This window comes from Astyanax mexicanus, chromosome 25, assembly GCF_023375975.1.
Source record: "Astyanax mexicanus isolate ESR-SI-001 chromosome 25, AstMex3_surface, whole genome shotgun sequence".
Lineage (NCBI taxonomy): Eukaryota > Metazoa > Chordata > Actinopteri > Characiformes > Acestrorhamphidae > Astyanax > Astyanax mexicanus.
Genome location: NC_064432.1, coordinates 4,040,318 through 4,057,500, shown reverse-complemented (window position 1 = coordinate 4,057,500; position 17,183 = coordinate 4,040,318). Strand labels below are relative to the sequence as shown.

Genomic DNA, 17,183 nt, shown 5'->3' with positions numbered 1-17,183 from the left:
GAGAAGGTTTGGTTATGGGTTGGTTGAGAAGGTTAGATGAAGGGGGTTGATGGTGTTAGTTTAAAGGGGTTGAGGGGGAAAGGTGAGGAGGTGAGGTAGCAGGGGGAGGTTGAGGAGGTTGGGTAAATGTGACGTTAGGAGTTGCTGTGTTTACACTGTAATAAAGAGCGATGGTCTGTATCAGTTTGGGGGAGACATCCTGTCTCTCTCTCCGTCATCCTGGTCAACAAAGAAACGGTACATTGACCTCACCCTCCCTCCCCCCCCCCACCCCCACACCCCCCAACCATCCCTCACACAGCAGACAGACAGCTCGGGTCAGGAGTGGAACTGCACATGGCCGACACCAGAAAACAAACAGAGAATACAACAGAGATCAGATAGACAGACAGGCCCACAGACACATGCAAACAGACAGTAGAGGAGTAAGAAAGTAAAGTATCGATATATTTAAGTATCGCAATATTTTGTTTTGCAATACTGTATCGAAATCAACAAAAACTTATGTTTATGTATATCTTTATTGTTAATTTACTTGCAAAAATCTGTCTTACTTACAGTATCACAGTATATTGTGATACATTAAATTATATCTCCTCTATTGTGATATATATATATATATATATAAAATTAAATATTTTTTACTCTCTCTGTTATTTCTTTCTTTCTTTCGCTCCCTTACTCTCTCTTTCTCCTGTTTCTTTCTTTTGCTCCCACACTCTTTTCTATTTTTACCACTTCTTGCCCTCTCCGTTTCTTTCTTTTCCTCTCTCTCTCTCTCTATTCTATCTCTACCACTTCTTGCTCTTTCTGTCTCTCTCTCTTTCCATTCTATCTTTACCACGTCTTGCTTTCTCTTTCTGTCCTGCCTCTATCAATTCTCTCTCTCCCTCTGTTTTCTATCTCTATCATGTCTTACTCTCTTTTTTCTTTATCTCTATCACGTCTTACCCTCTCTCTCTCTCTTTCTGTTCTATCTGTACGACTTCTTGCTCCATCTGTCTCTCTCTCTCTCTCTCTGTTCTATCTCTACCATTCTTGCTCTCGCGCCCTCTGTTCTATTTCTAGAACTTCTTGCTCTTTCTCGCTCTCCCTCTCTCTCCCTCTATTCTAGTGCCCTCTCTCCCATTTCTTTCTTTTGCTCTCCCTCTCTCTCTCCTGGTTCTCACACTCACTCTCTTTCTCCGTTCTATCTCTACCACTTCTAGTTCTCGATCTTTCTCTCGTTCTACAATTTATTTAATTTGCTCTCTCTCTCTCTCTACTGTTCTTTTTCTCTCTCTTCCAACTTACCTCTACCACTTGCTCTCTCTTTTTTTTCTGTTCTATCTCTCCCATGTCTTGCCTCCTATCTCTCTCTCTCTCTCTCTCTCTCTCTCTCTCTCTTTTTCTGTGAGAGGAAGTTCTCACAATCACTGGCCAATATTTTCTCACACTCCCTACTGTGTGTGTGTGTGTGTGTGTGAGAGAGAGAGAGAGAGAGAGAGAGAGGCAGAGAGTTCTGCAGATCTTGTGAATCATCATATGTTAAAATGACAGTAGGAGCTAAACACACACACACACACACACACACACACACCTGTACTGCAGCATATCAAATGATTCCATTAAGGCGAAAGCAAGAGCGAGAGAGAGAGAGAGAGAGAGAGAAAGAGAGAGAGACTTGAGAAATGAGATGATCCTTTCCATCTGGACTGTCTTTAACACACACACACACACACACAGAGATACACACACACCTTATCCAGATGGACCCATTAGTGTCTTACTCTGACAGATTTACACACCAACTCACCCCAATCTTCACTGACCAGAGAGAGAGAGAGAGAGAGAGAGAGAGAGAGAGAGAAAATCGGTAGAGAGACGGACAAACTTAATAAATTTAACCTTCACATAAACCACAGCCTCATACACACACACACACTGCTGTCCGAACTCATTATCAACCTCACACACTCCGTTAAAACCTCACACACTCACACAGCAATACAACCCAATTCCCGTCATCCAACACTCCGCTATAGAGCAAGGGAAAGTGGAACACGAGTGTGGAAGTCATTCATCTACCAGTTTACATCAAATAGTAATGGATGAAGGAATCATTTATTTGCATATTGATGGCTCCATCAGTGTGTAGTCTTTCCCTTAAGGGTTACTTTCCACTGGGTATTTTTTTTTTCCCACAGTGTTGTAGGTCATAAGAGCAAGTTACCATCAATACGTCTTCAGCACTGAGAACAAAAACACAAGCCAACCTTCCCCGAATAAGCCATGATTAGTCATACTGAGTGACAGTGTAAATTATAAACTATAACTATAAACAGTGACATACAATTCAATATACAGTAAAATACTGTTAGAATAAATCACAGCATCGCTGGTGAAACTGCTGCCAGCTAACTACTGTCATTTTACCAAGCATTTTTTACAGTGTAAATAAACTTTGAAGAACCTCGCTATCAGGAAGACTTTGGTTCTCAGAGTCGTTGTGGTTCTAGCTGTTCACTGCTTGTTTTAAGGAACCTTGTAAGGAATCCTCAAAGTATAGTACCCTCCTTGTTCACACACACACACACACACACACACGCTTACAACAGGGTTCTTTATTATATACAACCATTAACTCAAAATCAAACTTTTAGAACCATCTACCTAACGTTTGAGTACAAAGATCTACAGCTCTGAAAAAAAAAATAAGAGACCACTTCAGTTTCTGATTTATAGCGGTTTATAGGTTTATGTTTAAGTAAAATGAACACTGTTGTTTTATTCTATAAACTACAGACAACATTTCTCCCAAATTCCAAATAAAAATATTGTCATTTAGAGCATTTATTAGCAAAAAAGGGAAATGTCTAAAATAACTAAAAGATGCAGAGCTTTCATAAAGTGTTAAGAGTTCAGAAATCAATATTTGGTGGAATAATCCTGTTTTTTAATAACAATTTTCATGCATCTTGGCATCATGTTCTCCTCCACCAGTCTTACACACTGCTTTTGGATAACTTAATGCCTTTAGTCCTCTTTTTTTTCCAGAGCTGTATATAGTGAACATTTAAGTGAAAACTGCTATTACTGCCATTACATTAAGAACCCCTGATGAAAATTCCATATAATCTAGAATGTTCTTCATTGAACCATTTTTGTGAAAATAAACACTATATTAAACTACTTTTTTAAAAATAAAATTGGCTTAACACTATATGTGCGCGCGCTCACACACACATACACACACTATCTTCACACCAGTGAAGTAAATGCATGTACACACTCCCAGCTCCACGTTACACACACTACCCACCTACCTACCTACACACACACTCACGCGCGCACACACACACTGTCGTAAAGTCCAGTACTCAGTCAGCTCCCCCAAACGTGCACCCTATGTGCATATCTGCTGTCCGCGCGCTCTCACGAACACACACACACACACACACCGCGAGTGTACTCACGCGTGAGGATCATCTCTGTCCGTCACTGTCTCGCGCTGCTTCAGCTGTGTGTGTAAATCCCTCCATAACCTGCGCTGCGCTCCGCTCCGCGCGCACCGTGCGTGTGTGACCGAGCGAGCTCGTGAGACTGAATGAGCGCGCTGAGAGGATGTGGGCGGGGCCAGAGAGCTGGAGACCCCGCCCACCGTACGGGATTCAGGGAAAGGGGAGGCGCGTGATCGGTTCACAGACTCTCTCTCTCTCTCTCTCTCTCTCTCTCTCACACACACACACACACACACACACTATTACAGTACCAGTCAAAAGTTTGGACACACCTTCCCATTTAATGGAACTCTTGCTCTTTCTTTCCTGGGTCAGTTCCTGATGAGTGCCAGTTTCATCATTTCTTTCTGGTGGTCAGACTGACTGACCTTCATTTCTTTTCTCAGCATTTTTTTCTTTACTTTTCTTTAGTAGTTCTTGCCATAATATGGATTTGAATATTATTTAAATAAGTTTTTTTTTATTGTATACCCACTCTGCAGCTATACATCTTTAAAATAAAGGATTATATAATTTAATAAATATTTAATAAAATAATTAAAATAAAGTGTTTCCTTGATTTTACCAAATTGAAAACCTCTGGAATATAATCAAGAGGAAGATGGATGATTGCAAGCCATCAAAGCAAATTGTGTAAGACTGGTGGAGGAGAACATGATGCCAAGATGCATGAAAAAAAACTGTGATTAAAAAACAGGGTTATTCCACCAAATATTGATTTCTGAACTCTTAAAAATTGGGAGAGGTTTGAACGGAACTCATTCCATCATTCCGGAGAAGCCCACAGCCCAATGATCAAGTGAAGTTTGGAGGCACACACACACACACACACACACACTGTCACAGTATCTCCAGTCCAGCTGTGCTTGGATTCGGTTCTCACAACGTGTGTGTTCTTTCACAGTCTTCTTAATTTCATCCTAAATTATCATCCTGATTCAGATGGAACCGTCTGATTTATTCCACAGTGATTATGACATCACCAATTAATTGGGGGTGGATTAAAAAAATGGATTGATCCAATATCGATTCATATAGACATGATATCTTACTTACATTTAGGAAACATGTTTTCCATTCCACCTTAAATTTGGTATTAATCTTTCACTTTTACTTTTTTTCCACTTTAACTTTGGCAGCAGAGCCAATATTTTAAGACACGCTGTCGTTTTAGAGAAGCTAAGCTAATGTTAGCGCCAATATTTATTTCCCACTCAAAATGAAAACCTGCTAGACTAGTTAAACAAGATGTATCAGCAAATTTTATGATCTCCCTCACTTTTAGCAAACAAGTTAACAATAGTATTTTCTCAGAGTTTTCCATTCCACCTTAAATTTGGCAGGTGAGCAAATGTTTCAAAACATGCTGTAGTTTTAGAGAAATAAGCTAATGTTAGGGACAAGTTTTATTTCACACTCGACTAGTAAAACAAAGCGTGTCAGAAAATGTATGATATCTATCTCGCATTTAGCAAAAAGGTCAGAGTTTTTATTCCACCTTAAATTTGGCAGCAGAGCAGTTTCAAAACATGCTGTAGTTTTAGAAAAGCTAAGCTAATGTTAGCAATAAGTATTATTTTCCATTTTTTTAGTAAAACAAAGTGTGTCAGCAAATTTATGATATCTATATCGCATTTAGCAAAACGGTTCAAGTTTTTTATTCCACCTTAAATTTGGAGGCAGAGCATGCAGAAGTATAAACGCTATGTAGGCTACGGCATAGGTTCAACACAGAAGTATAAATTGGCCTTAAGCTACTGTTAGCTGGAAGTTTTATGTCTTACTTAGTGTTGTCAGAGCCAACTAGACTATTTAAACAAGATGTGTCAGCAAATGCATGATATCTCATTCACATTTAGCCCTAACATTTTCCCAGCATTTTAGAGAAGCTGACCATGCTAACGTTAGCGTTAGCGTCACATTTAAGCCGGTTTGCAGTGGTCAGAACAAACCAAAGGTGCCTTAAGGAGGAACAAGCAGTAATCCAGCATCAGGAGAATGGGTGTGTACCCAGGAGTCACTGGTGTTAATGGAGGCCCCGCCCACCTCACAGGACTTATAGGAAGTACAGAATGTACTGTAATGTTAGGTTTGGTACCAGATAGCATGATACCACAGAACTTATAGCAGGTTTGGTGACACAAGCTGTCCTACACAACAGTAGGCAGGTGGTTTTAATGTTATGGCTCGTTGTGATGTATGAAGACAAGGCTGTGTGTGTGTGTATGACTTGATTCAGACTTACATTTCAAGACACACACACACAAATAGCATGGGCTTGAAACAAGAATAGAATGGAGCAGGTGGGGGGTTGTCTGTAATGTATGTAATGTGTTGAACAACAGTGTGTGTGTGTGTGTGTGTGTGTGTGTGAGGCCTCTGCGGACACAGCTCTGTGGCCCTATTGTGTTGTGTGTGGGTTTAAGTGTGTCAGCTTTGATATTTTGAGATTCAAAACAGGAAAAGCTCCACAAATAGGCGACACACACAAACAAGCACTATTCCTAATAGCCAGCACTTAGACTGTAGGGCCACCTGAAAGCCCTGTTTTTTTTTTCGAGTTTAAATAGTTCCTTAATATCAATCAGTTATTTTATAAGTGCAATATTTCCATATATATGCTCCTTACATCTTAAAGAACCATTTGGATGATACACTGGTTGTTAGCCTAGCTAATGGGTTCTTTATCAGTTGCGTTTTAGTTGAGGAATACAGAGGAGACTCTGTATTCCTCTGTGTTCATATGCAGTAAGATATAAAAAAAACAGGCCTGTGCTGTAGTTCACATGGTTTTTGGAAAAGAGTGTGTCTGTGCAGATTCGTGTTAAGTGTGTGATGCCGTGATGTCACACGTGTGTGTCCTGAAGCTGATAAACACGTGTTTAAAAGTAAAAACAGGGCAAGACATAATCCCATGACTGAAACCACAAGCAAGTATCAGGCCCTCAAGTAAGAGTGTGTGTTCAAAGTTCGGGTAAACTGATGTACATCTCATGTATTAGCCTTTATTTTTCAGTAAATAGGGCTGGGATGCCAGATAAATGCTAAATGTACCATTGTGACTTAACAGTGCTGGTATAAAAACAACACCCTTAAACTTGGTCGTTACTTTTTTAACCGCGGGTGGTCGGCGGTTGCCTGGTCATGAGCAATAAACAAAGTGCACTGATTACTGATTCGGACAGAGTTAAAGATTCTCTAACCCTGACAAGAACAAGAATCTCCACACTTTCCTTTTCATCTTCCCTCATCTTCCTTTTCATCTCTCCACGTCACGGCTAGCTTGATGCATGGCCCACTCATCTCTGGACAAATGACGGAAAAGCCTTTGAAGCTGATTCCTCCAGAAGCCGCCCCGAACGACGAGAGGTCAGCTCAACCACGACCCGATTCCTTTAAGGGTCTGAAGAAGGAATCCTGAATGGACAGCTGTAGGTAGGCCAGCCGTAAAACCGCGAGAAGACTTCAGCTCCAATCTAAACCATCCCATCGCTTTTCCATCGTTTCCATTTGAATTACCGTTGCTTTTAAAGGGCTGTTTAGACAACGCTGGGAAATTCATGCTCGCCGCTTGCGCAGGTTTCGGGCACTTTATGGGCCGGAGGAATGTAAGCAGCCGAGACAAACGAGGTTTAATCCCGGTTCAGCAGATGCTTCAGCGCTGAGCTTCAGCCTCATCCTTCCAAAGAACACGTCAGGTGTCTTCAGGAATCTGAGGCATTCAATTCCAACTGGCTCTCTGTGGGATGTGTATTTCTGCGGTCTGAGAACACATGCAGGCAGGCACACGCATGTACGTACACACACACACACACACACACACACACCTACCCACACGCCAGATGGGCAATGAGGCCTCCAGATCATAGCTCATATTTTTTCAATTAGTCATGCATGAAGATTACAGACGGTTCAACCTCGACACAGAGAAAGCAAGAGCGAGAGCGAGAGAGAAAAAGAGAGAGAGAGAGGGAGAGACAGAAAAGAAAGGGATACGGGGAAAGGAAAGAGTGATGGAACGAGAGAAAACATACAAAGAATGAAAAAAAGGCAAGAGAAAAAGAGTGGAACACACTGTAGAGAAATACAGGAGCAATACATGAATAGAGAGCAGAGAAAGTAAGAGGAGGGGAGGGAAAGAGAAAAGAGAAAGAGAGTGGGAGTGAAAGTGGTTGAGAATAAAGAGATAAAGAATGAAAGAGTGGGACAGAGAAGGAAAGAGAGCAGAGACAGTGGGGTACAGAGGGATGAAGTGAAGGAAGAAAGGGGGAGAGGGAGAGAATGATAAGGAGAGTGAAAGTGTGGAATGGATATAGGACAAAACGAGTTAGAAAGGGAGAATGAAAGTGGGACAGATAGATGATAGAGAGCAAAGAGAGAGTGAGGGATAGAGAAAAGAGTGAGAGAAAGGGAAGAAATGAGAGAAGAGAGACGGAATGTGAGAGAATGATAAGGAGAAGAGAGAGTATAGAGAATACAAGGCAGAGAAAGACAGTAAAAATGATGGAATGATGAGAGTGACGGGTACAATAAATGACACAATGAAGGGAGACAGAGAAAAGAGAGCGAGAAAAGAGAGAGGGATAGTGAGGAGAGTGAGAGAAAGGGAGGGGAGAGACTGCGAGAGAACGACAGAGAGAAGAGAGTGAAACTGGAGAGAGGGAAAGGATATAGAGGAGAGAGAGTAGTGAGGGATAGAGGAAAGAGAGAGAAATAGAAGGATTCAAGAAGGAGAGAAAGAGAGTCAGAAAAGAGAGAGCTATAGAGGGAAGAGAGAAATATATAGAGTATGGAAAAGAGAAAGTGAGGAATACAAGATAGAGAAAGTGGAACTGAAGGAAAGAAAAAAGGAGTGGTGGAGGATCTAGAAAGAGTGAGATAGCGTATCTCCTACATTCTCACACTCTTTCCTCTATTTCTCTTTCCCCTTTTGTTTTTCACCTTCTTTTCTTTCAATTCTTCCCTCTTTACCTTTACTCTCTATTCTTCTCTCTTCATATCCTTCACTCTATATATATATATTCTTACCTCCCTCTCTCTTTCTATTTTTCTCTCTCCATATCTTTCTTTTTATATACATATTTTCTCTCCCTCTCTCTCTTCTTTTCTCTCTCTCTTTCTCTCTCCCTCTCTCTCTCTCATTCTTTCTCCGGGCCCCCGGTTATGATTCATGGAGATGTCATCAGTTTTCCACAGTGTAATCGTCTGACAGGCTGGTGCTCTGATGCTGCTCGGCTGCTGGAGCTCTGATCCCGCAGCTCGTTTAACCCTTTAGTACTGACGGTTTAACCCTTTAGTACTGACGGTTTAACCCTTTATTACTGACGGTTTAACTCTTTAGTACTGACGGTTTAACCCTTTAGTACTGATGGTTTAACCCTTTATTACTGACGGTTTAACTCTTTAGTACTGACGGTTTATCCCTTTAGTACTGACGGTTTATCCCTTTAGTACTGACGGTTTATCCCTTTAGTACTGACGGTTTAACCCTTTAGTACTGACGGTTTAACCCTTTAGTACTGATGGTTTAACCCTTTAGTACTGATAGTTTATCCCTTTAGTACTGACGGTTTAACCCTTTAGTACTGACAGTTTATCCCTTTAGTACTGATGGTTTATCCCTTTATTACTGACGGTTTAACCCTTTAGTACTGATAGTTTATCCCTTTAGTACTGACGGTTTAACCCTTTAGTACTGATAGTTTATCCCTTTAGTACTGACGGTTTAACCCTTTAGTACTGACGGTTTAACCCTTTAGTACTGACGGTTTAACCCTTTAGTACTGACTGTTTATCCCTTTAGTACTGACAGTTTAACCCTTTAGTACTGATGGTTTAACCCTTTAGTACTGACGGTTTAACCCTTTAGTACTGATAGTTTATCCCTTTAGTACTGACGGTTTAACCCTTTAGTACTGACGGTTTAACCCTTTAGTACTGACTGTTTATCCCTTTAGTACTGACAGTTTAACCCTTTAGTACTGATGGTTTAACCCTTTAGTACTGACGGTTTAACCCTTTAGTACTGATAGTTTATCCCTTTAGTACTGACGGTTTAACCCTTTAGTACTGACAGTTTATCCCTTTAGTACTGATGGTTTAACCCTTTAGTGCTGATGGGTTAACCTTTTAGTACTGACGGTTTAACCCTTTAGTACTGATGGTTTAACCCTTTAGTACTGACGGTTTAACCCTTTAGTACTGATAGTTTATCCCTTTAGTACTGACGGTTTAACCCTTTAGTACTGACAGTTTATCCCTTTAGTACTGATGGTTTAACCCTTTAGTACTGACGGTTTAACCCTTTAGTACTGATAGTTTATCCCTTTAGTACTGACAGTTTATCCCTTTAGTACTGACGGTTTATCCCTTTATTACTGACGGTTTAACCCTTTAGTACTGATAGTTTATCCCTTTAGTACTGACGGTTTAACCCTTTAGTACTGATAGTTTATCCCTTTAGTACTGACGGTTTAACCCTTTAGTACTGACAGTTTATCCCTTTAGTACTGATGGTTTAACCCTTTAGTGCTGATTGGTTAACCTTATGTTCACTTTCACTTAATTTTCACTAGTGTTCTTGACCTTTTTTCATTTGATACCTGATATTGTATGTCAGACCTGTATTTTGGATAAGGGGAAACTTTGTTAAATCTTAATTTACTCTGGAGAGAGTCTTAAAAGCAAAATCTTCCTCACATGTCCTGCAAATCAGTTGCAGATCGGAAGTCTAGTTAATTTTAAGCGGAGGTGAATCTGAGATCATCTCTGATGAATACTTGTTGAATCCAGTCTGTGCGCTGGCTCAGAAACACAGCGTAGGAGTCTAGTCAGGAAGCCGCTGGCGTACTTTCGGACGGCTAGCAAAAAAAACAAACAAACGAGTGTGGAGTTAATGAGGAGGAATATTTCAGAGCTGTAGGGTAATCCGTGGAAAATTCCAGCACTGCTAGCATGCTCTCAAAGACGGATAATTACAGCATTGGAAAATTAGCACGGATTAATCATTCTATATAGTTTTTTTTTTTTTTTTTTTGGTGCAGATTTGACACGAGAAGCAATGCAGCTCTAATGATTTGTCAAACGAGCAGAGATCGGAACTTCCTGTGTACGGAACTTTGTTTACTTTGCTCTTTTTTACAGCTGTTTGCGTTTAAACAGATAAGAGATTGGAGCGCTAGGCTAACTGCAGCATTGCAGGGTCTCTGAGGCTTTGCTATCTTGTAAACACTTGTGTCGTGAATGTCTGAATGTCTGATTGCTACATTGTACTTGCTAATGGTGAGCTAGTGAGATTAGACTGGCTCTTTTGCCCAAGGCTAACTAGTCCCTGTGAGCTTTGAGCTAAATTAGCAAAGTTAGCATTTCTGGCATTGACAACTAATTAGTACCTTCATGTCTCTTGTGTTTCTTAAGACTGTCTGAGAACATTTTTGATGCTATCAATTAGGTCAAATTATTTGGTGGCAGTTTGGTTTGTGCTCTGTATGTTTATCAATTACTAGCGCTGATGCTATGCTTCAGTCTATTATGTGTTTCATTAAGGTCTGAACCTACTAGTGGACAGATATGGGAAATTTTTGACCAATCGATCAACCTTTGGTTTTAGCATGCTTGCGGTTTATACACATTTTGATTGTGGAAAAATCTGTTGCACCCATATAGGAATCAACCAACAGGAATGAAGTATGCTGGGTCGTCGTGCACTGAAAGAAAATATGAGTAAAATTTACCTTTATAAAAGTTTCGCAACTTTCTGCATTAGCTTTTTTAAAATATATTTAATTACAGATCAATTTAAGTAATTTTAACTCTGTTTCAAGACTTAAATATTACATAAAGTAAATAAGTGAACTGAACTTCAGTCAATCCTTTCTTTTAGTAAACTTTACTTCATTTATTTTTGCTGAATCAATTCTTTCTTTTAGTAAACTTTACTTCATTTATTTTTGCTGAATCAATTCTTTCTTTTAGTAAACTTTACTTAATTTCTGCATATAATATTTTAAATATTTTTAGTTTCAACATATGGATGGCATGTACATGGATGACTTTTTTTATTATATTAAAAAGGTATTAAAATATCATCCATGGGTTGAGACAGTGCTAATAGTGGATGATGTTAATGGGGTGCCGAATGGTCCAGCAGTCTTAGCTATTGTCACTATGATCCGGAGGTTGCTGAATCGAAGCCCGATCATGTAGCTTGCCATCAGCTGCCAGAGCCCTGAGAGAGCACAATTGACCTTGCTCTCTTTGGGTGGGTAGATGGTGTTCTTTTTTTTTTTTTTGCTCCTCATCACTCCAAAGGGTGATGTCAATCAGGACAAGGCTGCATCTGTGAGCTGATGTATCGATGTAACCGAGTCGATGAGCTTTTCTCCAAATCAGCAGCAGTTTGAGTATCTGAGTATCAGCTGAGATGGGTGGGACATTTGGCCTAGTTAATTGGGAAAAAAATAAAAAAAATGTTCTGATTTAAGAAGAAACAAACAAATGAGTAAATGAACAGGTGAGCCAATACTCTTAACTCGAGAAAGGAGTGTAAGAGATGTAGTGAGGTCTGCTTAGCATTCCTACGACTGACACCATGATGAAGTGCTGCGGCTAGAAGAGGACTTGGCAGAGGCGAGGCTAGTGCTAGCGCTAGTCGGGCACCAGACATGTGCCAAGCCCTTCACTCCATTCATTAATCTTTCAGAGAGACAGACACATTCATTGGACCACACCTTACTTCCACACAGACGTTTTGCTACAAATTAAATCCTGTGGTTGAACCACGAAGGAATACTGCAGATGGTAGGAAGAGATACCATGTCGTTGACTTGTTAGCACTTGCTAACGACTCTAACACATGGTTCTAGCTCACTCTTATAGACCATTGACTAGCATTGGATGATATATTAGATTATCTGATATACCGGTTTTAATTTCCCACCCGGTATGCGATTTACCATATACCGCTATACCACTAAGAACCCTGCGGAGTGGAGTTAGCATAACACGCTAACGCAGTCTGGACTGGAGCTTAGCTCTGTGGAGTGAAATGCTCGTCTCATGCTGTCTTGCTTGGAAAATCATCTGTATTGAGAAAAGCACTTTATCAGAGGAGCTCCTACTGCTTCATAATGTATAAATAATATTATTTGGAAAAATAATATTAATGCACATTGAAATTTGGTATATTTTATTTGTGATAAGCTAATAAACAGCCGTTTTAATACTTTCATTTCTTGGCCTTAGGAACATATTGTAAACATATTGTAAATTGGTGTTAAATGTGTCTTATTTTCGCAAAAAATAATATCAGGGAGGTGCAAGTGTTGGTTTTAGCACACTCCCAATTAACCGATTTTATTACGCTAATTTTTTATGCACACTAATTATCAACAATTTTTTTTTTTAAATATCAGCTGACTAAATGCTAAATAAAACCTGGTGGGTCAAATGTCGTTGATTTGTTAGCACATGCTAATTGCTAACTGGACTAACTCTATGCTAATTTATTGTTAGCACTTAGAATTTTTGGCAAACTCTTTTTCTGACAAATGATTTAAATATAGCCAGTGGTAGAATGTTTCTTATACATTGATCAGCATTAACATTAGTATCATTAAGATGAACAACATTGGCTGTGTCCCAATTGCATCCTACACACTAGAGGTCTGCACTCCCGCGGGAGTCCCGCGGGACCCGCGGGACCCGTCAGAATATGTTGCGGCGCGGGACAAAACTGAATTGTTATTGGCGGGAGCGGTAATTTAATCAATACAGGCCATGCGGGAGCGGGACCACATTAACATGTGGTCCCGCTCCCGCAAATTGATAAATAGTTAAGAAAATTATAATAATCACGCTATGATTCCCATGCAAGCAACAAAAAAAACACAAGAAAAATCTCTCGGAGGATGGACACACACACACACATTTTCAGCATCTCCAGCAGGCGTGTGCAGAGGAGGGGGGGGGGGGGAGGGGGGTGTGTAATTTAAAGGACGACATTTACTATACTGGTGCAAAATAATAATAATAATAATAATAATAATAATAATAATAATAATAATAACAATAATAATAATAACAATAACAATAACATTGTTATTGTTATTATTATTATTGTTATTATTATTATTATTAATAATAATAATACAAATATTAATTAAACTAATTGAATTTAATTTTATATATTTTTACATTTATTATTTTATATAATATAGATCCACTTCTAATCCACTTCTAGGATTCTTGATGCACCTGATGGCATGTGTTTGGACTGCGAACTGAATTGCTGTTTTAATAAATACATATGTAAATTTGAAGCACTAAATGTAATTAATTCAATTCATATTAGGACTGCGGGACGGGAGCGGCGGGAATGTGTATGTGGCGGGCGGGAGCGGGATTAAAAGAAGTGATTTTTTTTGCGGGAGCGGGCGGGAGCGGGACAAAAAGACGCGGGAGCGGGCGGGAGCGGGTTTAAAAAAACAGTCCCGCGCAGACCTCTACTACACACTAATAATCTAAGAATTGTGAGGGAATAGTGTGGAGGAAAGGAATGGATACCATGTTGTTGACTTGTTAGCACTTGCTAATGGCTCTAACACACTCTAGTCAACTGCTTGTTGACTTGTTAGCGCTTGGTTCTAGCACGCCCGTGTTGACTACTGTCTTTTTAGCATGTGCTAACGGTTTAAATATATAGCCAGTGAAGTAAAGTCTTTTATTTTGGCATTTCCCAGCACTTTCGTGTGGTTTCCTGAGGTAAAAGTTCATCTGAGACTCGCCAGGAATAGTTTTATTACAGGCCCCAGACTAACCAAATCAAGATATGCATCAGACTAAAGCTTCTCTATAAGAGGAGCACTGAAGTTAATTGTTGAAGTGCTGTTTTATTATTGCTTTAGGTTATCTATCATCAAGGCACATGATTAGCTTCCCAAATCTCCCTGACTAATCAGTGTCTTCCAGAACTCTTGCCCAGGCAAAAGGTTCTCAGGAAGGCCAGATTAGCGCTGGGAATATGGGTCAGGGGAACACGAGAAAGGAAAACTGGACGGTATAATGAGATTTGAGTTTATTGGTTCTTGTCTTGGAGGAAGACTGTAGTTATACTGTATATTTATTCAGGTGGAGAAGTTCCGGAGGAAGTGGATTTGGACAGGGACTGAACACAAGGTTAACTCTGGTTGTTTGATAGCTTTATAGTTCAGCATAAATATAGATGTAGTGTCGGCTTAGATTTGTCCTGTTTTCTTTCTGCTCTTGTATCCAGTGCTGGTCAGAGAAAGTTTACATACTACGTTACATTTACTTCCCAATGGTTATTGGTTTGGATGTATGGTTTCCAACTTATTTTGCCAAAACTTTTAAATAATTTTATCTCCTTAAAAGGCCATTATTAAACTATTCATATGAATCCAAAAAGAAGCCAAGGCCTACATATATGTGTTCCGATGATTTTACTCAACAAAACATGGTAAATCCAAACTTTGATGTTGAACCATGAAAAGATTCTATTCAGTTTATTCAGTTTATTGAGTCATTTTGGATTCTAAGCATTTCTATTGGACCGTTCATCACAGAGATGCAGATTTGCAGATTCTACAATGGCACAAAAAAGTATGTGAACCCTTTAGAATTTCATTATTCTCTACATAATTTTGTCATAAAACATGATCCCATCTTCATCCAAGTCAAGTGTATTGACGAATATTAATGTGTCTAAAATAATTGCACAAAAATATGATATTTCATGTCTTTTTGGAGAGTAACCATAAACAACCTCATCGTGCTCGTGTAAAAAAAAAAAAATATGTAAGTCTCGAAAAACCTTTTTAAAAAATATATATACAGCATAGAAACTGTAAAACTGCTAGAAAACCCGATGCCAGTGTTTTTTTTATTTATTTATAGTATTTTAAAGTTTTTAAACCAATTATAAATAGCTGTAATTCAGAATACAGTAGAATTTGTGTTACCAGTATTTTACTGTATTATTTTAAATTGACTGTATTTAGTCAATTTAAAAGACTGTAAGAAAGTTATTAAGAATACAGTATAGGAAACATAATAATTCTGCCAGAAAATCTGCTCCCTGTATTTTATATTATTGCTTTTTTTTTTGAGTTTATGGTATTTTAAAGTTTTATAAATAGCTGTAATTAAGAATACAGTATAGAAAGTGTAAAAAGTACAGTGAAGTAAAAGAAACCCTGCTGCCAGAATTTTACTATATATATATTTTAAATGTACAGCATTTTAATGTTTTTTTTTTTTATTAACGTTAAATAACTGGATTATTTATATATATAGGTATAAACGACTAAAAAAAAACAGCTGCCGGATTTTTACTCTATTTTGTCTTTTAAATCGATGGGATTATATTGTTTTTGATAATACGGTAGAAAAACTGTTAAAATTGCTGCCAGTATTTTACTCTATTTTTCTTTATAGAAAAAAACATTTCAGAAAATAACTTAGAAACTGTAAAATCATGGCAAACAACTAGAAATCCTTGTGGCTTTTATCACTATATTTTGATTAACAATACGATTTAAACTTTAATTTAGAATACAATATGGAAACTGCCCCTATTTTTCTCTATTTAAAAAAAAAGGCTCAGTTTTTTTATATTTTTATAATAAATGGTAAGAAACTGTACGAAGTATGATAAACAACTGAAAAACCAGCTGCTGGTATTTTACTTTAAAGTTTAATAGCTTAACTACCTTAACCTGTGTTTTATAGTGCGCACCAGTAATTGGCAGCAGTCTACTGTACTTGTGTAATAACAGTGATCCACTGAATGGAAGCTGCAGCCAAATGGTGCTCAAGTTGTGGACAGCGCTCGAATTGCAGAGCAGCAGCAGAGCAGATGGGTTGAGGGCCTTGCAGGCATATGGCCTGTTCCTCTTTATTGAAGGCTCAAAGGATTACAGGAGGGGGTGGGGGGGGGGGGTGGGGGGGGTACCTAACCTTTCGGATGCTCAACCCTGTAGTGAACTCTGACCTGGAGAGGATCAAAAAGCAAACCAGGTGGGCCAAACTCCTGCACACAGTGAAAGTTCCTCAGTGGTTCTTTTGCCTGCAATTTGGTATAGAACCCTAGAACCCTTAAGAGTTAATGCCGGGTAAGAAAAGCATGCTGCAGTTTAAGGAACATCGGAACATCTCATACTTGCTTAAGGCAAGTATTGTTAGTTGGCACAATTGTTTAAAACTAAGAAGTTTGAGTTGGCCTCAAAACTTAAAAAATCGAGTGCTGTAAGTTGCCTTGAAATGTTGAGTTTTCTCATTTTTTTCTTTTAAGAGTGAAGGAAAACTTTACATTTGAGAATATCTTGAGTCTGAAGGACACCAGAACGTCTCAAACTTGCTCAGGGCGAGTATTTTTAGTTGACAAAGTTGTTAGTGGGTTTTCTTAAAAACTAAGAAGTTTGAGTTGGGCTCACAAATCGAGTGCTGTAAGTTGCCTTGAAATTTTGAGTTTTCTTAAAACATCTCAAACTTGCTTAAGGCAAGTATTGTTTGTTGGCACAACTGAAGTGTTTTTCTTTATAACTAAAAAGTTTGAGTTGGCCTCAGAACTAAAATAAATTGAGTGCTGTAAGTTGCCTTGAAATGTTGAGTTTTCTTAACTTTTTAACTTTAACCCTGAAGGAATTCTATAGGTTTGAGAACATC

At 38.9% G+C, this 17,183-nt stretch overlaps 1 protein-coding gene across 2 annotated transcripts in view; it reads right to left on the bottom strand.

Annotated features, from left to right (window-relative positions):
* Nucleotides 1-17,183, bottom strand: part of dlc1 (DLC1 Rho GTPase activating protein) — a 134,084-nt gene that overhangs the window by 34,395 nt on the left and 82,506 nt on the right. The window lies entirely within an intron of this gene.